Consider the following 23,386-nt stretch of genomic DNA (forward strand, 5'->3'; position numbering starts at 1 on the left):
CTGTAGATGGGTGTGAAAACAACCGAAACCAGTAAAGCGCAATAAAAAAAAAATTGAAAGTGTAAATAGGCACTGGTTACTTCAGATCCTTCCCCAATAACTTAACGACCATTGGAGGAAAACTTGCCGTTTCAAGTCGCGGAAATTATGATCGCTGCAACTTTCCACGAGCAATGTCTAACAGCGAAAATATCTCTAGAAATATTTTGTCGCTTCCTTTAATCGATATCTCTTCCGTAACTCACATTGTCAAGCGCTTAAAAGCTCCAAAGCTAAACTGAATTCATAATGAATTAAAACTGTTGCATCCACATGAAAAGTCCCGCTAGGGCCCATTGTTTTAATTTCAGAAGAATGTTTACCAATATTCCATTTTAAAAATGAGACGAATATTAATTCTGATAGGATCCTATTTTTATATTCCTTGCGCATAATGAGCATTAGCATTTATTTACTTTCTGTGTTCGGATGTCTACCGGTCGCCATGTTGCTCTCTTAAACTAATATTGGAGGGTTAAGTCGCGAAGATGTATGTCAGTCGTGTGAAATTATGCCTGTGTTTACGTACACTCTAGGACAAAAAAGGAACGCAACACGAAGAAATTATCCGAATGGGGCTGAAATCAGTAGACAGTTGTCACTTACAGGCAAATAAATCATTACAATTGCAGAAAAAATTGATAATTTATTCAAGTGAAACAGCTTCACAAACTTAGGTAGTCAATAATGCATTGGACCATCTTTAGCCCTTACGCAAGCAGTTATTCCGTCTGGAATTGATTGATAGAGTTGTTGGATGTCCTACTGAGGGATATCGCGCCAAACTGTGTCCAGCTGGCGCGTTACATCGTCCGAATTCCGGTCTGGTTGGAAGGCCCTGCACGTAATGCTCCAAGATCTCCTCTTAACAGCACGTTGCAAGGCATTCCAGATATGCTCAATAATGTTCGTGTCTGGGAAGTTTGGTGGCCAGTGGAAGTGTTTAAACTCAGAAGAGTGTTCCTGGAGCCACTCAGTAGCAATTCTGCACGTGTAAGGTGTCACACTGTTCTACTGGAATTGCCCAAGTTCGCCGGAATGCACAATGGACATGAATGGATGCAGGTGATCAGACAGGATGCTCATGTACGTGTCACCTGTCAGAGTCGTATCTAGACTATCAGGGTCCCATATCACTCCAACTGCACACGCCCCATACCATTACAGAACCTGATGACATGCAGCGTACGTGGATTCATGAGGTTATCTCCACATCCGTACACGTGCAATCGCTCTATACAATCTTAAGCGAGACTCGTCCGACCAGGCAACATATTTCCAGTCATCAACAGTCTAATGTCGGTGTTGACTGGCAGAGGTGAGGCGTAAAGCTTTGTGTCGTGCAGTCAAAGGTACACGAGCGGACTTTCGGCTCCGAAAGCCCATGTCGATGATGTTTCGTTGAATGGTTCGCATGCTGACACTTGCTGATCGCCCAGCACTGAAATCTGCAGCAATTTGCGGAAGGGTTGCACTTCTGTCACGTTGAACGATTCTTCTCAGTCGTCGTTGGTACCGTTCTTGCAGTATCGTTTTCCGGTCGCAGCAATGTCATAGAGTTGGTGTTTTACCGGATTCCTGATATTCAGGGTACACTCGTGAAATGATCGTACGGGAAAATATTCACTTCATTGCTACCTCGGAGATGCTGTGTCCCATCGCTCGTGCGCCGGCTATAACACAACGTTCAAACTCACTTAAATCTTGATAACCTGCCATTGTAGCAGCAGTAACATATCTAACAAGTGCTCCAGCAGCTTGTTGTCTTATATAGGCGTTCCCGACCACAGCGCCATATTGTGCCTTTTTACATATCTCTGTAATTGAATACGCTTGCCTATACCAGTTTCTTTGGCGTTTCCATGTATATGCCTCCGAACCTGTCCTAATTGCTCTTGTCTTTGTGGTCCTTATGAGAAATGTTGAATGGCAGTAGCAGAATCATTGTGCATTCGTTTCAGAAGCTGATTCTCTAAATTTTCTCAAAAATGTTTCATGAAAAGAAAGTCATCTTCTCTCCAGGGATTGACAGATTTGTGTAATTTATTGAGCTCATTGAACGCATAAACGATCATTTGCACAGAACTACGGGGTGATGCAGTGGTTATCACATTAGACGCGCGTTGGGGAGGAGGAAGGTTCAAGTCCGTGTCCGACCACCCAGATGCAGATTTTCCGTGACTTCCCTAAGTCGCTTCAGGAAAATATCAAAATGGTTCTTTTGGAAGGGGACAGCTGATTTCTTCCCGCTTACCTGAAACATTCCGAGCTTGTTTTCTGTCCTTAATGACCTCGCTGTTGACGGGACGTTAAAACGTAATCTTCCTTCCTCCCTTCAGTTCTCGAAAAGAATCAACACTGAAATCACGAAGACAAGTTTAGTTTCATGGAACCAGTTTCCACCTTTGCTGTGGCCCAGAGTTGATTGATTTGTACTGGAGACAGCGGTACTCAGCTCCAATTGCTTTCGAGTGAGCCGGCCGGGGTGGCCGAGCGGTTCTAGGCGCTACAGTCGCAGGTTCGAATCCTGCCTCGGGCATGGATGTGTGTGGTGTCCTTAGGTTAGTTGGGTTTAAGTAGTTCTAAGTTCTAGGGGACTGATGACCTCAGAAGTTAAGTGCCATAGTACTCAAAGCCATTTGAACCATTTGAACTTTCGAGTGATTTCGCGACAAGATACTAGTATTATTCTGAATTTGGTATGTCTGTGCAATGTTTATGCGAAAAGTATACCTTGCCCGACAAAGGAAGCTTAACAAGCGTTGCTGTATGTTACAGTTCACAAATTGCTGGCTTTGTCAATCAAGACCAGGGATACTTGCAAGGGGAGAACAAGATGTTCGGATCACAGATTTATTTCAAAGTTTGTACACTTTTAGTACTTCATTAGACGTACTACTCAGACTATTTCGAGAAAATCGCAAGGGAAGTATTGGGTGTCAGTGCTATCCCCAGCACGAAGTGGCGGCGGTCGTTTCGTTAGCGTTCAAGCTCCGTAATGCGTGGATCGCTACTCACGCGTTTTTTTTTTTTAAATTTACATTTTTCTCAACACTAGTCATGTTATTTCACACATATTACTTTTGAAAGGTAGCATGATGAAACGACACGCATTTTTGCGTGAACTTTTAATGAATTTCCAATGTTATTTGGTTGTTTTCTAATTTTTAGTATCCCAACAAATATGATGTTTATATCGACAAGTAAACAACCGAACACGCAATGCTTTATTGGAAATGTATGCCTGTCGTGATTTCGGAAGTTCTTTATACCTGCAATACTGAGACTGAGAACTACTTTGTACGTAGACGCTTTGATCTGCATTCATAGGCTTCAAGGACGAGAGATAGGCTTGTAAAGCGCAAGTCAAACATTGATAAATAAAGGTGTAAATAACGCTATTCAATAATACAATAGCCGCGCGGACTGAGGCGTCTTGTCACGGCACGGGCGGCTGTCCCCGTCGGAGGTTCGAGTCCTCGCTCGGGCATGGGTGTGTGTGTTGTCCGTAGCGTAAGTTAGTTTAAGTTAGATTAAGTAGTGTGTAAGCTTAGGGACCTATGACCTCAGCAGTTTGGTCCCGTAAGACCTTACTACAAATTTCCAATATCCAATAATACAATGAGTTACAATATGCCAGAATATGAGGATAATGTACGATTAATCATCGGATGTGCTCTCGACATCAGAAGTTGCTGCATGATACTTTTCATACCGACACGGAAAATATAAATTAAGACGGTGTCTATGACATTGAATGACTATATTTTAATAACATCTTCACGAGAAGCAGTTTCTCGCTCCTTGTCATTCAAATAGGAACGAGATTGAAGGATCATGATATTGCCTATAGAAATAAAATTCGTATGATATTGATTGCAATGATAAAAATTAGTAACCAGAATAAAAATTCATGCAGATACGAGAGTCTTTTCATCATATTATCTTTAACGTGTAATATCTACAAAATAATGGCCTCGTGGGATTAGCCGAGCCGTCTAAGGCGCTGCAGTCATGGACTGTGCGGCTGATCCCGGCGGAGGTTCGAGTCCTCCTTCGGGCATGGGTGTGTGTGTGTTTGTCCTTAGGATAATTTAGGTTAAGTAGTGTGTAAGCTTAAGGACTGATGACCTTAGTAGTTAAGTCCCATAAGATTTCACGCACATTTGAACATTTGAACATACAAAATAATGTGAGCAGTACAAAATTCTTAAGGCTTTTGTGGCCGCTTGTTGACAAACTGCCTACTGGCTTCTATCTCGAGTTTTTCCGCCGACGTTTGCTTAATGGTTTTCCTGACATTTCGCCAGCCCGAGGGGCTGGCACTTTCAAAGTTTCTCCCTCCATTGCTGGTGGTGGACTGGAGAAGAGCTCGTTGCCGCAGATTACATGTACCTGGCGCACCAACGTGCAAGAGTTTTTCCGTGAGCATTTTCGGTGCGGTTATCCCCTTGTTACCTGCAATGGTCATTCGATGCAGCACGGGAAACCAGGAACTTTTCACCTTGACGATTTTTTCTTTGTAGCTGACGCTATACTCGTGTTTGCGTATTTTTATAGCTTCTCTGAACAAGCGGGTGTGATGATCTTTTCTACAGAAAGAAATTACGTCTCGGCGAGTTTTACTATGTGGTGGATCTTACACGTGTGCTCCATTAGGACCGATTTCTCCACCTGCCCCAAGCTACAATGATCCGTGATCTTGGTGCTGATTGATCGTCCACTCATTCCAATACAGACTTTTCCTCATGTGCATTGTAAGCTGAATATTCCCCACACTGAATATGGGTCCCTTTTCTCCTTTGCCGATCTGAGACACTCTTTGATCTTTTTGGTTTTATAAATAGCCTTTGCACCGAGTCTGCATAATATACGGCCGATTCTGTCCGTCACTCTGTGGATGTATTGCTTAATGGCCGTACCCGACAATTCATTTTCCGACGTGTCACTTGGCCGAGTGTTTGATTCTGTGACATTTCTTATGTAACTGGTGGGGTACCCAATTCTCCTCAGAACGCATTCCAGGTGCTGCATTTCGCGTAAGGTACTGCGACTCACATATCTGTCTTTCTCGCGTTACTAGTGTATTAATCATTCCTGTTTTCTGACTCCGGTGGCGATTTGATAGTCCTTGTAGGTATCGGTCACTGTGTGTAGGTTTTCGGTACGCGATGTGTCCCAGCTTTTCACCATCTCTCGTGACCAGCACATCTAGAAAGGGTAGATGTTTATCCTCTTCTATCTCCATGGTAAATGTTATGTTGGCATGGAGGCTGTTCAGATGTCTCAGGGAGTCACCGAGCTGCTCCTCAACATGGCTCCAGGCAACAAAGGTATCGTCGACATATCCGTACCACACCTTAGGTTAGCAAGGTGACAAGTCCAGTGCCTGTGCCTCGAAATGTCCCATGAAGAAGTTGGCAACCACTGGACTAAGTAGAATAATGATAAGAGAGAAAATATCTCATAAGGTAATTTACAGTCTACCACTTACAACTTCAGCCATCTTACCGCAAAAATATTGATTCTCAACAAACCATAGGGGTAATCAAAATTTGTGCCACGGCCGGGTCTTGAACGCAGGTCTCCTTGCTCACTCGATAGGAATGCCAGTCATTACACTTCTGCACGACTGCGGCTTATGTTCCAGCAGGAACTACCGAAGTCCAATTCTCTCCCCAACACAAACTTCAGTTCGTATCTTCACCTTGTTTTCCCCCTAAATCGTGTTCAGGTTCCGGCCGTGGCACAAATTTTAATTCATTTATTCAGCCTCCATCATTAGTACGTAAAGATGATACTACACTACTGGCCATTAAAATTTCTACACCGCGATGAAATGCAGATGATAAACGGGTATTCATTGGACAAATATATTATACTAGAACTGACATCTGATTACATTTTCACGCAATTTGGGTGCATAGATCCTGAGAAATCGGTACACAGAACAACTACCTCTTTCCGTAATAACGGCCTTGATACGCCTGAGCATTGAGTCAAACAGAGCTTGGAAGGCGTGTACAGGTACAGCTGCCCGTGCAGCTTCAACACGATGCCACAGTTCATCAAGAGTAGTGACTGGCGTGTTGTAACGAGCCAGTTTCTCGGCCACCATTGACCAGGCGTTTTCAATTGGTGAGAAATCTGGAGAATGTGTTGGCCAGGGCAGCAGTCGAACATTTTCTGTATCCAGAAAGGCCCGTACAGGACCTGCAACATGCGGTCGTGCATTATCCTGCTGAAATGTAGGGTTTCACAGGGATCGAATGAAGGGTAGAGCCACGGGTCGTAACATATCTGAAATGTAACGTCCACTGTTCAAAGTGCCGTCAATGCGAACAAGAAGTGACCGAGGCGTGTAACCAGTGGCACCCCATACCATCACGCTGGGTATACGCCAGTATGGGGATAACGAATACACGCTTCCAGTGTGCGTTCACCGCGATGTCGCCAAACACAGATGCGACCATCGTGATGCTGTAAACAGAACCTGGATTCATCCGAAAAAATGACGTTTTGCCATTCGTGCACCCAGGTTCGTCGTTGAGTACACCATCGCACGCGCTCCTGTCTGTGATGCAGCGTCAAGGGTAACCGCAGCCATGCTTTCCGAGTTCATAGTCCACGCTGCTGCAAACGTCGTCGAGCTGTTCGTGCAGATGGTTGTTGTCTTGCAAACGTCCCCATCTGTTGACTCAGGGACCGAGGCATGGCTGCACGATCCGTTACAGCCATGCGGATAAGATGGCTGTCATCTCGACCGCTAGTGATACGAAGCCGTTGGGATCCAGCACGGCGTTCAATATTACCCTCCTGAACCCACTGATTCCATATTCTGCTAACAGTCATTGGATCTCGACCAACGCGAGCAGCAATGTCGCGATACGATAAACTGCAACCGCGATAGGCTACAATCCGACCTTTATCAAAGTCACAAACGTGATGGTACGCATTTCTCCTCCTTACACGAGGCATCACAACAACGTTTCACCAGGCAACGCCGGTCAACTGCTGTTTGTGTATGAGAAATCAGTTGGAAACTTTCCTCATGTCAGCACGTTGTAGGTGTCGCCACCGGCGCCAACCTTGTGTGAATGCTCTGAAAAGCTAATCATTTGTATATCACAGCATCTTCTTCCTGTCGGTTAAATTTCACGTCTGTCGCACATCATCTTCGCGGCGTAGCAGTTATAATGGCCAGTAGTGTGAAATGTCTCGAGGAAAATTTAGTTATAAAAACCATAAGGACATTCGTACTTTTTACTTTCTATTTGGACGATGGCGACTCCTACCAGCTGTTCGTAGAAGTTGCCATTCCACATGAACTAACTTTTGGTGAGACATGCATTGAAGATGTTGAAGAAGTCTTGTGGGAAAAAGTAGCAGATGTACTCCAGAGATTCTGGAAAATCATCACCAACCGGCTGCCGAAGAACCAGAAACAGAAGCCAAAAGGGAGTTCGTCGATATGAGTAGTGTTGGGAAAAATATAGAATAAAAAAAAAAGACGAGTGATATTCGATCCAGCGATCTACCGATTGAAAATACTGAACGTTAAATACATGAACATCGCCAGATCGTGCTCAAGGTCGCAACGCACCGATACATCGATGACGCTAAAACTTCTCTTGTGATTTGCTCGAGATAGTATAAGTAGAAAGCCTTACTAGTTCCACATCATGTTACCACAGCGATAATTAAAAGCGCACAAAATGTGAAGTAAATCCATCATCGGAGAGTCGTGGCCTTCCCTTGTTAATTTACAAAATCCACACATACGTAAATTGTAGCTGTACGAGCACCTGTTCGCACAGGTGTGTAAAACGAGTCGGCGGCAGCCATTGCGTGTGCAGTGTGAACCAAACGCACCAGTGAGCAAATCAGTGAGGTCATCGGGCGTCGCAAGCGAATTAGAAAGTAATCCACAAGCGTCAGCCGACCATTCAACGAAATCCCCCGAGCGAATTGCGTCAGGAGGGCTCGGGCGATTCGGCCTTGTAAGGGTTCGCGGCCGGCTCCGCCCTGGTCAGCCCGCGGCGCCCGCCCGCCGACCTTTGCGTGGGCGCCGGCGGTGGCGGTGGCCGCCCCCACATCCGGAACACCGCAGCCGCCCGTGCAAGGCCGCCTCACAGCGCCGGGCCCATTCCGGCAGCGGGCCGGCCGGCGCGGGTTCGAGGCCAAGAGCGGGGCTGCAAACGCGGGCGTGCCGCGCTCTGTCCTCCGGTAGCTAATCACGTTTCATTCCTTCCGTTGTCTCCTAAACTGTTCACATCAGTCATTTAGACCGTAGACGATACCGACTGCGCATAACATCATTACGTTGAAGCAAACATCTCGATCAGATAACTTGTGGTAGCATCCATTAGATGGCGAATTCTGGAATACTGTCCAGTTTATCATAGTTGCAGTGTTGTCAGTAAAAGTACATTTCAGTATTATCTTCTGTAGAAATCGGAAGTTGAGACTCAATATCTACATCTATCTACATCTACATCCATACTCCGCAAGCCACCTGACGGTGTGTGGCAGAGGGTACTTTCAGTATCTCTATCGGTTCTCCCTTCTATTCCAGTCTCGTACTGTTTCTGGAAAGCAAGATTGTCGGTATGCCTCTGTGCGGGCTCTAATCTCTCTGATTTAATCCTCATGGTCTCTTCGCGAGATATACGCAGGAGGGAGCAATATACTGCCTGACTCCTCGGTGAAAGTACGTTCTCGCAACTTCAACAAAAGCCCGTACTGAGCTACTGAGCGTCCCCTGCAGAGTCCTCCACTGGAGTTTATCTATCATCTCTGTAACGCTTTCGCGACTACTAAATGATCCTGTAACGAAGCGCGCTGCTCTCCGTTGGAACTTCTCTGTCCTTTCTATCAACCCTATCTGGAACGGATCCCACACTGCTGAGCAGTATTCAAGCAGTGGGCTAACATGTGTACTGTAACCTACTTCCTTTGTTTTCGGATTGCATTTCCTTAGGATTCTTCCAATGAATCTCAGTCTGGCATCTGCTTTACCGACGATCAACTTTATATGATCATTCCATTTTAAATAATTCCTAAAGCCTACTCCCAGATAATTTATGGAATTAACTGCTTCCAGTTGCTGACCTACTATATAGTAGCTAAATGATAAAGGATCTTTCTTTCTATGTATTCGCAGCACATTACACTTGTTTACATTGAGATTCAATTGCCATTCACTGCACCATGCGTCAATTCCTTGCACATCCTCCTGCATTTCAGTACAATTTTCCATTGTTACAACCTCTCGATATACCACAGCATCATCCTCAAATAGCCTCAGTGAACTTCCGATGTCACCCACAAGCTCATTTATGTATATTGTGAATAGCAACGGTCCTACGACACTCGCCTGCGGCACACCTGAAATCACTCTTTCTTCGGAAGACTTCTCTCCATTGAGAATGACATGCTGCTTTCTGTTATCTAGGAACTCTTCAATCCAATGACACAATTGGTCTGATAGTCTGTATGCTATAACTTTGTTCATTAAACGACTGTGGGGAACTGTATCGAACGCCTTGCGGAAGTCAAGAAACACGGCATCAACCTGTGAACCCGTGTCTATGGCCCTCTGAGTCTCGTGGACGAATAGCACGAGCTGGGTTTAACACGACCGTCTTTTTCGAAACCCATGCCGATTCCTACAGAGTAGTTTTCTAGTCTCCAGAAAAGTCATTATATTCGAACATAATACGTGTTACAAAATTCTACAACTGATCGACGTTAGAGATATAGATCTATAGTTCTTCACATCTGTTCGAGGTCCCTTCTTGAAAACGGGAGTGACCTGTGCCCTTTTCCAATCCTTTGGAACGCTACGCTCTTCTACGGTACACCGCTGCAAGAAGGGGGGCAAGTTCCTTCGCATACTCTGTGTAAAATCGAACTGGTATACCATCAGGTCCAGCAGCCTTTCCTCTTTTGAGTGATTTTAATTGTTTTTCTATCCCTCTGTCGTCTATTTCGATATCTACCATTTTGTCATCTGTGCGACAATCTAGAGAAGGAACTACAGTGCAGTCTTCCTCTGTGAAACAGCTTTGGAAAAACACATTTAGTATTTCGGTCTTTAGTCTATCATCCTCTTGTTTCAGTACCATTTTGGTCACAGAGTGTCTGGGCATTTTGTTTTGATCTCTCCAGGAAAATTCAATTACATCAAATCAAAAGAGAAAATGATCGTCGCAAGGGGTGACTCAGTTTTAGAGAAAAATTAAGACAACCTTCGGTGAAATTAATAGCAAGGGCGATAACGCTAAGAGTGCAATAGGAATTCCTCTGTTAAATGCAGAGAGGAGAGCGGACAGGTGTAAAGGGTACACTGAAGGCCTCACTGAGAGGAACCTGCCTGATGACGTGACAGAAGAAGAAACAGGTTTCGATAAGGAAGATGTAAGGGATCCAGAATAATAATCAGAATTTAAAAGAGCTCTGCAAGATTTGTGATAAAGTAGAGCGGAATGGATACACAACACTCCAGCAGAATTTCAAAAATGATTGGGGGAAATGACAACCAAACGACTACTCAAATTGGTGTGCAAAATCTGTGAGACTGAAGATGTACCATCTGACTTTCGCAAAAGCATTACCCACGCAATTCCGAATGTATCAAGAGAAGGCTAATGCGACAGCTGTTCCACAACTAGCTTAACAGCTCACACATCCAAGCTGCTGACAGGAATAATATATAAAATAACGGAAAAGAAAAATTGAGAACGTGCTAAATGACGATCAGTTCAGCTTTAGATAGGTATCAGCGAGACAGTTCTGACATTGCGGTTGGTAATGGAAGCAAGGCTAAAGAAAAATCAAGACACGTTCATAGGATTTGCCGATCTGGAGAAAGCCTTCGACAGTGTCAAACGGTGCAAGATATTCGAAATTCTGGGAAAAGCAGAAGTGGTTTACAGGGAAAAACGGATGATGTACAACATGTACCAGAATCAAGACAGAACAAAATGCATGGAAGACCATGAACGAAGTGCCCGAATTAAAAAGTGTGTAAAACAGGGATGCAGTCTTTCGTGCCTACTTTTCAATCTATAATTCTAAGAATCAATGACGGTGAAAGAAGAAAGGTTCAAGAGTGGGATTAAAATTCAGGTTGAAAGGATATCATAGATAATATTCGCTGATAAAATTACTATCCCGTCCCAAATCATGTTAGAAATTCCGTTGGAGTGTTGCTGTCCATTCTGCCTTACTAAATCACAAATCTTGCAGATATCTTTTAAATTCTATTATTCTGGCTCGCCTATGGGCTCCTTATCGACTGACGCTTCTCCTTCTGTCATGCCATCAGATAAATCTTCCCCTCAACGAGGCCTTCATTGTATTCTTTCCACCTATCTGCTCTCCTTTCTGCATGTAACAGAGGACTCACCATTGCACTCTTAATGTCACCGCTCTTGCCTTTTATTTCGCCGAAGTTTGTTATGACTTTTCTACACGCTGGGTCAGTCCTTCCGACGATAATCTCCTTTTCGATTTCTTCACATTTTTCCTACAACTGTGTTGCCTTGGCTGCCCTGCTTGTATTTATTTAAGTCCTAAGTGAGTTGCATTGCTATATTCTTGTCTTTGCCTGACATTTTTTGTGTTTCCTTCTTTCCTCCATCAGTTTAAATACTTCTTCTGTTGTCCAAGGTTTCTTTGGAGCTAGTTTCCTTGTACTAGTATCTGACTGTTCAATATCTGTGACTGCCCTTTTTAGAGACGTCCACTCCTTGTCAACTGAACTGCCTGCTGCGATATTCCTTATCGCAGTATCCACATCCTTAATGTAATTTAAACGCATCATTCTTCATTATTTCAGTACGCCACTTATCTCCATACCGATCCTTCCGGAGGATTCTATTAAACCTCAGTCTACTCTTCATCATTAGTAAATCATAATCTGAGCTCATATCCGCTCCTTGGTATGCCTTACAATCCAATATCTGATTTCAGAATCTCTGTCTGATCATGACGTAATCCAACTAGAAACTTCCTGTGTCTCCATGTCTTTTCCAAGTATTCCAACTCCTCTTCTGATTCTTGAACATTTACCTTCTGAAATATATCTAAGAACTAAATTAGTCTCTCCCCTCTCTCATTCCTACTGCCTAGTCCGCATTCTCCTGCAATCTTTACTTATATTCATTCCCATACAATCACGTCCCAGTCCCCCATGATTATTAGATTTTCATCTCCAACTAAGTGCAGAATTACCCGTTTATTATCCTCGTATACTTTCTTTATCTCTTCGCCTTTTACTTGCAACGTCGGCAAGTATACCTTAACTAGCATTGTCGGCGTTCATTTGCTGTCGAGCCTCACGAGAATAACCCTGTCACTAAACTGTTCACTTTAGCTCATTCTCTGCCCTACTTTCCTTTTCATAAGGAATCCTACTCCCTTTACTCCATTTTCTGCTGTTGTTGAAATTAACCTATTTGCATCTTACCAGAAATACTTGAAATACTTATCTTCTTTCCACTTCACTAATCCCCACTATCCCTGGGTTGAGCATTTGCATTTTCCTTTTCAGATTTTATAGTTTTCCTGTTACATTCTAAGTCCTGACATTCCATGCTCCAACTCGTTCCATGTTGTCCCGCTGTTGGTTATTTTTTCTCATGACTACCAGCCATTGGCAGTCTCCCCCCGGAGATCCGAATGGGGGAGTAGCCCGTAATCTTTTAGCAATTGAGAGATCATCGTGACACGTTTCCAATTACAGGGCCACACCTCCTGGGGATGCATGTCATGTGTATTTAATGCAGTGGTTTCCATTGCCTTCTGCATTCTCATGCCGTAAATCATTGCTGATACTTCCGCATTTTTGGGGCCTTTTTCCCACCCCAAGGCAAAATAGTACCTTGAATCTCCGTCAGATCCTCAGGCTTGTTTGACAAGGGAATCATCCAATCATCATTGCTGATGATTTTTATGCAGAATTTTAGGAGTGGCTGGATCCTAACTGGAGACCTAGGGAGTGATGGTCTGATCACTAATCTAAAACGCTAGCCCCAGGCCACGGCTTCTGAGAACGTTATCTTTCCTCAGTGGTAAAGGTCTGAACAAATCTGCCTTATAAAAATGCATTGGTCCTCAGATCTAATAATCGTTGGATGAGAAAAGTTAATATCCAACTCACTGCAAGAGTTTTCTCTATAGTCAACGTTTGCTTAAGGGCGTTTTGTGTATAAATACAGATATTTTGATCATTTGTACCTTAATACGTAGCTGTTACAGTGTGTTAGTTGTTTTTCCTCTGCGTCTAACAGTCTTCCAGCAAATACGTCACATAATTTACTACCTGACATTTTCTGCACGGTCGTAATTACACCACTAAGTGGACTACACCTGTCAGTATAGACTAACCGTTTTGTGTCCACGCGTCCACACTTCGCAACCTGTACTCCGATTAAAATTACTTTGTGATTCACATACTGCAGTGTCAGGGGCCTATCTTCACAAATCAGCGTGGTTTATAAAGCATCCCTCGTAGGAAACTCAGCTTGCCTTTTCTCACATGATGCACTGCGACCCATAGACCAAGGGCAACAGGCAGATTCAGTATTTGTAGATTTCCGGAAACCGTTTGACGCGGTGTCCCATTGAAGCTGTTAAAGAAGGTACGAGCATATGGAACAGGTTCCCAAATATGTGAATGGCTCGAAGATATCTTTAGTTATAGAGCCCAATATGTTGTCCTCAATGACGAGTGTTCATGACGAGTACTCTAGGGAAGTGTGATAGGACCGCTATTATTCCCTCTATACAGAAATGGTTTGGCAGACAGGATGAGCAGCAATCTGCGGTTTCTGGCTGATGATGGTGTGGTGTACGGTAAAGTGTTCAAACTGAGTGAGTGTAGGATACAAGATGACTTAGACAAAATTTGTAGTTGTGGCGAATGGCAGCAAGTTCTAAATGTAGAAAAATATAAGTTAATGCGGATGAGCAGGAAAAAGATACCCCTGATGTTCGGATACAGGATTAGTAGTAGCCTGTTTGACACAGTCACGTCGTTTAAATATCTGGGCGTATCGTTGCAAAGCGATATAAAATGGAACGAACGTGTGAGGACTGTGTTAGGAGAGGCGAATGTCGACATCGGCTTATTGGGAGAATTGTAGGAAAGTGTGTTCATCTCTGAAGAAGACTGCATATAGGACGCTAGTGCGACCTATTCTTGAGTACTGCTAGAGTGTTCGGGATCCGTACCAGGCCGGAGTAAAGGAAGACATCGAAGCAACTCAGAGGCGGGCTGCTGGATTTGTTACTGTTAGGTTAGAACAACACAGAGAAGTGCTCGGGAACTCAGATAGGAATCCCTGGAGGAAAGGAGACGTTCTTTTCGAGGAACTCTACTGATAAAAGTTAGAGAACCGGCATTTGAAGTTGACTGCAGAACCATTATGTTGCCTCCAACACACATTGCGCGTATGGGCTACGAAGGTAAGATACGAGAAATTAGGACTCATACAGAGACATACAGTCGTTTTTCCTTCGTTATGTTTGCGAGTGGAACAGGAAAGAAAATGAATAGTAATGGTAAGAGGTCCCTCCGCCTCACACCGTACGGTGGACTGCGGAGTATCGCTGTAGATGTAGATGTTGCAGGCGTGCAGCCAGCCACACTTCACAAAACAGGCAACACAGCGAGTACATGGCGCTCGAGAAATAACCACAATTGGCCCCTACCACTCGAATCACTAAAATGGCAATCACAAAGTGATTTTAATCGGAGTATACCTGTCCCAATGCCCAGGGGAAAACAAGCACTACTGGCTTTCTCTCCCCTCATGCACTTGGTCGCACTAACCAATCTAAAAACATACTACTCCTAATAGTTATAATTGTTGTTGTTATTGTGGTCTTCAGTCCTGAGACTGGTTTGTTAGTCTGCAAATGAAGTAAATACTGATATGATGTTGTTCAGAACACTATCTTCTGTCACCAAGAAAAATATCAGCACTTATGCTCCTAACTGATGCAGTTTGAGTACATGTGTTGTATTACGCAAAAATCATAAAGCAGATGCGTATTTTGTGTAAAAACCGGACGCTATGAACAAAAATACATAATATTTTCTTTTATGATAGCATAATACGGGGGCGTTCAGTGCATAACGCAACATATTTTTTTCTAAAAACAGTTTGATTTTATTCAGGATTGCAGGCCGCTGTGGCAGAGCGGTTCTAGGCGCTTCAGTCCGGAACCACTTCTGAATACGGAAACACTCGCTGTCCATTTCACAGTTTGGTAGAAGCCCAATCGACACGCCTGAAGATAATAATTGTGTAAGCAGCTGAAACATCATGTCAAATAATTGTTCGATCGCAAATTCGGAAATCTGTAGATTATCTGAGGTGCAGGCAAGGAATCTTTGCCGGTTTCTGCGGCAAAGTCAATTTTAGTGGAAGAGGAAGATGGACGATCGAGGTATGCAAACTGTCTTTTTGACCAAATGAATCACCTTTGTTTCAGCACATGAATGATATATGGCGTTGTATACCCACTACACTTAAGAGATTTTTCGGGACGACTAAGGGAGCATCTGCAACTGGCCCTATGATGTTTTGACGTGTAAATGGGTACTTCGTTTCAGATTCCATTGAAATGGCCTCATCGACTAGATGGACAGACAAATTTTGACACTTAACTGTCATCTCAACAATGACTGTACTAGTACAAGAACTTTTCCATGACGACAACTCTGGGGTTCTCCGAGCTAAAATTAAGATTTCAAGCAAAGAAATGAGACAGAGTAACCGTGAATCAGGAATGGCCCGCAAACTCTTTCACTTTGAAAAGAACAGACGATCCTGGGGTTGCGTGAAAGAATGGATCAAACAGCTGTTACAGTACCCACTGTATGTAATCGGGATCTGTGTTGTAGGTACAGCCGGACAATAACGTCTGCTACCACCAAGACCTTGTGGCGTCCATGCTGTTGTGAGTCCTACATAACAGGTGTATAAAAGAACTTTATAACTTTAAAAACTCATATTGATTTTTTCGTGTAACTTACAGACGTGGGTTTGGTGTCATTTTACAGAAAAATAAGTCACGTTTTTTTATCTTATACCTAGACAGGTTCAATATGACTTACGTAGGGTATATGGCATATATTCCACTTGAAGTCAATTAAAAATTCTCTATAATATCTAAGTACACTATTCTGTTGATAGTAGTTTTTTCTTCGAAAAATAAAGGGCTGGAACTTTGTTCTTTCTCATTGCACAAAATACATTCAGTTTCGTGCTATCAAGTTCATATTCCAGGAATTTTCGTGAATTTTCACTGCCATAAACCTTACACTCGTGTTTGTTAACTTTATCGCTTAAGTGAAATCTGGACTTATCACCAAAGATAATATTTCGAATGATATCTTCATGTTCATCTAACATTTCCACACAGAAGTACTTACAAGCAGTCCTATGAGTACCTTATAGTTCTTGCACCATTGTAGTCTTTTATGGTTTGAGATGCCAAACAGTCATACGTGGGATACTCAACTCCAGAGAAGCACGTCGGATCTATTTTGTAGAACAGTTCACGAAGCCTCCTCTCACTTGGTCTACGACGTCGTCAGGCGCAGGGGGACGACCTGAGATTCTGGAATGTCTTACCGAACATCGAGTCAGTAAAACACTTATGCCACTCATAATTAGTAGGCCTACTGGGAGGATCTTTATCATAATTTGTACGAAAATTACGTCCCACAGTTGTGGCAGGCTTCGACTCTTCAAAGCAAAACACATAGCGAGCACATTCGGGACCTATAAAGGCAGCCATCTTCGATGTAGCTGCCGCTAGCACTTGCGGTGACGCTATTCTGTACGAGCATATCACGTGAGTCAAAACTTCATCTAATTTTCTTCGAGATGACACCAAGACCAAGTGTGAAATTCGTATGAATAAGTTTGTACGAATTTCCAAAGTTGTAAAGTGCTTTCTGGTATAAACTGTATCATAAAAGCTTTTGATATAGCACATGCTACTAGGACTAATATGATTCTTCTTGTATCTGGTGAGAGTATCTGTTGGCAACGTATGTCGGCCAGTCACACAGCAGGTGCTATACAGACCAGTGGAGTCCGCTGATTCGGTGTCCTGTTGGTATCACCAACAGGCGATACGGGTACAGTGAATGGCCGCTAAGTCTGAATACGCCTGAGTACGTGAGCTAACGGTTGCACAATGACACCCTAGCAGCCGACCTTGATTGCAGGAAGTGAGTTAGCCGATCGTGCGCAACGTCTGTATTGAAAGCAGTTTGCGTAACAGTGATGGGAAACAATGGCGGAAGGCTAGTGCCAGTGCATGAACATATAAAATTTATTGCAGAATGCTATCTTCTTGAGTCCAGTAAATTAAAAACTCACTGTGCATCCACACCTTCTGCCGCCTCTAGAATCCAGATTTGTCCTGTACGCCTAAGGTCGCTTGCAAGCCTTCCAATGTTTACACATGGTGCCGCACGTAACTTTCGAATCTACAGGAAATGTGTTAATTTTGACGTCATAAGAAGGTGGTTCAGATAAAACTTATTTAGACTCGGAAATCATAATGCTTGATGTTGTTGTTACGGTTTTCATTCTCAAGACTAGTTTGACGCAATTCTTCGTGCTAGTCTATCCTGTGCGAGCCTCTTCCTCTCCGAATAACTACTGCAACCTACATCCTTTTCAACCTGCCTACTCGTGGTCTACCTCCACAGATTTTAGCCGTCACAAAAGAAATGGTTCAAATGGCTCTGAGCACTATGGGACTCAACTGCTGAGGTCATTAGTCCCCTAGAACTTAGAACTAGTTAAACCTAACTAACCTAAGGACATCACAAACATCCATGCCCGAGGCAGGATTCGAACCGGCGACCGTAGCGGTCTTGCGGTTCCAGACTGCAGCGCCTTTAACCGCACGGCCACTTCGGCCGGCTTTAGCCGTCACACTTCGCACTGGTACTAAGTTGGTGATTCCTTGATGTCTGTGATCCCTTCTTTTGGCCGAGTTGTGCCACAAATTTCATATCTTCCCCTTTCCATTCAGTACCTCCTCATTAGTTACACGATCTACCCATCCAATCTGCAGCATTCTTCTGTAGATCCAAGTTTCAAAAGCTACTATTCTCTTATTATCTGAACTGTTTGTCCCCCACATTTCACTTCCATACAAGGTTATGCTTTAGACAAATAACCCCAGAATAGATTTCCTAATATTAAAATCTATATTCGATGTTAATAAATTTCTCTTCATCAGGAACGCATTTCTAGCCACTGCCAGTCCACATTTTATATTCTCCCTACTTCGGCCATCATCAGTCACTGTATCTCCCAAATAACAAAGCTTATCTATTACTTTAATATCTCGTTTCCTAATCTAATTCCCCGAGAATCGCAGTACTGAATTTAACTACTTTCTATTATTCTTTTTTTGCTTTTGTTGGTGTTTATCTTATATCATCCTTTGAAGACACTGTACTTTCATTAAAGTGCTCTTCCAAGTCCTTTGCTGTCTATAACAGAATTACTGCGTCAAATCTCAAACTTCTATTACTTCTCCCTGAACTTTAATTCTACTCTAAATTTTTCTTTGATTTCCCTTAGTGCTTTCCCACTACGCACTTTGAATAACATCAGGGATAGACTGCAACTTTATCTCATCCCTTTCTCAACCACTACTTCCCTTTCGAGTCACTTGGCTCTTATAACTGCCGTCTAGTTTCTGTACAAGATATAAATAGCCTTTCCGTCCCTGTATTTTACACCTGCTACGGTCAGAATTTCAAAGAATGTAGTCCAGTCAACACTGTCAAAAGCGTCGTCTAAGCCTACAAATACTATAAACATAGGTTTGTCTTTCTTTAATCTATCTTGTAAGAGAAATCATTGGGGCAGTATGACTTCGCGTATTCCTACTTGTTTCCAGAACGCAAACCGATCTTCTCAGAGTCCAATTGCTGCCAGTTTTTCTCTTATTCTGTAAAGGATCCACGTTAGCGTTTTGCAATTATGAGTTATTAAACTAATAGTTCGGTAATATTCACATCGTTCAGAACCTGCTCTCCTTGGAATTGAAATTGTTAGATTCTTCTTGACATCTGAGGGTATTTCGCCTGTCTCATACATCTTGCATACCAGATGGAATAGATTTGTCATGGCTGGCTCTTCCAAGGCTGTCAGTAGTTCTGACGCAATGTGTCTACTACCGGGGTCTTGTTCGAATTGGTCTTTCAGCGTTTCGTCAAATTATTTTCGCAGTATCGTATCTCTCATGACATATTCATCTACATTCTCTTTTCTGATTACAATGCTGTCTTCAAATTCATCCCTCATGTACAGACCCTCTATACATTCCCTCCACATTTGGCTTTTCCTTCTTTGCTTAGTACTGGTTTTCCAAATGAGCTCTTGATATTCATACAGCTGCTTCTCTTTTCTCGAAAGGCCATTTTAATTTTCCTGTAGACGGTTTCTATTTTTCCTTTAGTGATATGTGCTTCTCAACTGCTACATTTGTTCTCTAGCCATTTCTGCTTAGCAATTTTGCACTTGCTGTCAGTCTCATTTTTAGACTTTAAGTAGCCTGTTTATACGTATGTATGTTGTCAGCGCTTTAGACTGCATTAATATCACTCATAACGCTGTGCGCCTCTGGGAGAGAGACTGTAACTGGAAGGACTCGCAGTCAGAAGTTAATAGTTAGCAGTGATGGAAGTAAGAAGCAGTGTCAGTGCGAGAGAACGGTGTGGACGCGTGTCCGTCATGGAGAGTTAATACTGGTTGGACATGGATTGTAAAATGTGGGTAATGGAACTATTGACGATTTTATAATTTTTGGAACTGGATGTTACGGACGATCATATAATTTTTGGGCTGGTTGTCACATGATTAAGGTAAAATCTGCTAAATACATTGTTTGCTCTGCAACAGAATCTTTCGTTTGCTAACCACATACCTATTAGTAGTTACGGCCTACAGTATTTAGAATCTTTTTATTTAGCTGGCTGTATACTTGCTGTATTTGTTGTAGTTAGCCGCGCGGGATTAGCCGAGCGATCTTGGGCGCTGCAATCATGGTCTGTGCGGCTGGTTCCGGCGGAGGTTCGAGTCCTCCCTCGAGCATGGATGTGTGTGTTTGTCCTTAGGATAATTTAGGTTAAGTAGTGTGTAAGCTTAGGGACTGATGACCTTTGCAGTTAAATCCCATAAGATTTCACACACATTTGAACATTTTTTTGCTGTAGTTCGTGTCATGAAGATTTTCTGTGAGGTAAGTAACTTATGAAATGTATGGATTATTGTTAGGATTTCTACTAATTCAAGGCCATTATTTTGTGTTAATTAATAGTCAGATTGCGTTGCGTTTGTATATTGTGAGTTATTAATGACTAGAATAAGTTTGAGGTGTATTTGTCAGGGGATATTCTGTAGGTTAGTGTTCAAACTATAAATACAAGCAAAGTGTCAGTACGTCAGTTTTACTCAGCAGTTTTAGAAAGTTGTTACATTAAGCAATTTAAGTAAAAACGTAGAAGTGTCACATTATCAGTTATTTCAAAGTAAGTAAAAATATGTATTTAGAAGCTTCACCTGTCGACCCTTAGCCGAGGATATCTCATTGGAATCTTCTAATTCTCTCGTAGTTTGAATAATTAGTGCAGGATTAGAAATTAGTTACTGTCTACTGCTAGTGCGTAACTGTATATAGAGAATTTACTTTGTAGTTGTAGTTTATTATTGTTCTACTCTTGTATTGTAATGAACAAAGCAGTTGTGGCATACACACAGATTTGCACTAAGTCTTTCGCAGTCGCCTTTGCGACTAACTAGGTATTTATTATTTTCAGTGCTATTTTAGTGTGTCTTCTTATTTTTGCTTTTCAAATTGTTTTTTGTGTGTTACCGTGTGAAACAGTGTGCCAATCATGGCGTGTGAAACGCGTAAAACTAGGCTGCAAAGCAAATTGAGAAATGACTGTGACGATGAGCGAAGCCGTTAGCACCACCTGGTAATGAAGTGACTAATGTTCGAGACAATAGCCTGATAATAGTGCCTAGAGACATAGAATAGGCAGTAAATAACTGTGTAGAAAGTGAAACAATCTGTGAACAGGTAAATACTATCGATCGATCAGTCGGTAACAGTTCGCCTCAGGAATGCGAAATAACAGAACAAAATCTTGCAAATTCTATGCTGGTGTCATGATAGCTTAATCAACAAAGAACAGTAAGATCAAAAATCGGAAATAGTTCGTGTTGTCGGAAACTTTTGTACAATTTCAAGGGGGAGTGCCAGAACATCGTATCAGAAATGCTAACTGGTAAAGGGTGTGTGTGGGCTCGAGGTGCGTTTAAAGGTGCTTTTGTACATTGTTCTTGAATAACTCGGAAACCATGGCCTCCAGCGAAAACGTATCCCAGTACAAAATTTAACTACACTAAACTTCCTAAAAATACACTACTGGCCATTAAAATTGCTACACCACGAAGATGACGTGCTACAGACGCGAAATTTAACCGACAGGAAGAAGATGCTGTGATATGCAAATGATTAGCTTTTAAGAGCATTCACACAAGGTCGGCGCCGGTGGCTACACCTACAACGTGCTGACATGAGGAAAGTTTCCAACCGATTTCGCAAACACAAACAGCAGTTGACCGGCGTTGCCTGGTGAAACGTTGTTGTGATGCCTCGTGTAAGGAGGAGAAATGCGATAAAGGTCAGATTGTAGCCTATCGCAATTGCGGTTTATCGTATCGCGACACTGCTGCTCGCGCTGGTCGAGATCCAATGACTGTTAGCAGAATATGGAATTGGTGGGTTCAGTGGGTAGTACGGAACGCCGTGCTGGATCCCAACGGCCTCGTATCACTAGCAGTCGAGATGACACGCATCTTATCCGCATGGCCGTAACGGGTCGTGCAGCCACGTCTCGATCCCTGAGTCAACAGATGGGGACGTTTGCAAGACAACAACCATCTGCACATACAGTTAGACGACGTTTGCAGCAGCATGGATTATCAGCTCTGAGACTATGGCTGTGGCTACCCTTGACGCTGCATCACAGACAGGAGCGCCTGCAATGGTGTTCTCAACGACGAACCTGGGTGCACGAATGGCAAAACGTCATTTTTTCGGATGAATGCAAGTTCTGTTTACAGCATCATGATGGTCGCATCCGTGTTTGGTGACATCGCAGTGAACGCACATTGGAAGCGTGTATTCGTGATGGTATGGGGTGCCATTGATTACACGTCTCGGTCACCTCTTGTTCGTACTGACGGCACTTTGAACAGTGGACGTTACATTTCAGATGTGTTACGACCCGTGGCTCTACCCGTCATTCGATCCCTGCGAATCCCTACATTTCAGCAGGATAACGCACGACCGCATGTTGCAGGTCCTATACAGGCCTTTCTGGATGCAGAAAATGTGCGACTGCTGACTTGGCCAGCACATTCTCCAGCTCTCTCACCAACTGAAAACGTCTGGTCAATGGTGGCCAAGCAACTGGCTCGTCGCCGGCCGCGGTGGTCTCGCGGTTAAGGCGCTCAGTCCGGAACCGTGCGACTGCTACGGTCGCAGGTTCGAATCCTGCCTCGGGCATGGATGTGTGTGATGTCCTTAGGTTAGTTAGGTTTAAGTAGTTCTAAGTTCTAGGGGACTGATGACCACAGTAGTTAAGTCCCATAGTGCTCAGAGCCATTTGAACCATTTTTTTGAACTGGCTCGTCACAATACGCCAGTTACTACTCTTGATGAACTGTGGTATCGTGTTGAAGCTGCATGGGCAGCTATACCTGTACACGCCATCCAAGCTCTGTTTGACTCAATGCCCAGGCGTATCAAGGCCGTTATTACGGCCAGAGGTGGTTGTTCTGGGTACTGATTTCCCAGGATCTATGCACCCAAATTGCGTGAAAATGTAATCATGTCAGTTCTAGTATAATATATTTGTCCAATGAATACCCTTTTATCAACTGCATTTCTTCTTGGTGTAGCAATTTTAATGGACAGCAGTGTAGGGCGATTGAATTTAAAAGTCTTGATTGTAGTTGATGAAGGCCAGCTGTAACATTGCGGGTTGCATGAAACGACAGCGGTAGGGGAAGCTGAATCACCCTGTGTACGAAGTAAAGCAAAAAGTGTTCTCTTGGGACGTGTTGTCTGTAAATGTTCAAGTGTGTGTGCATTCCTGAGGGACCAAGCTGCTGAGGTCATCGGTCCCTAGACTTACTCACTACTTAAGCTAACTTATGCTAAGAACACCACACACACCCATTCCCGAGGGAGGACTCGCACCTCCGGCAAGAGTGGCCGCGCA

The sequence above is a fragment of the Schistocerca piceifrons genome, chromosome 1 (assembly GCF_021461385.2).
Source record: "Schistocerca piceifrons isolate TAMUIC-IGC-003096 chromosome 1, iqSchPice1.1, whole genome shotgun sequence".
In the NCBI taxonomy this organism is placed as follows: domain Eukaryota; kingdom Metazoa; phylum Arthropoda; class Insecta; order Orthoptera; family Acrididae; genus Schistocerca; species Schistocerca piceifrons.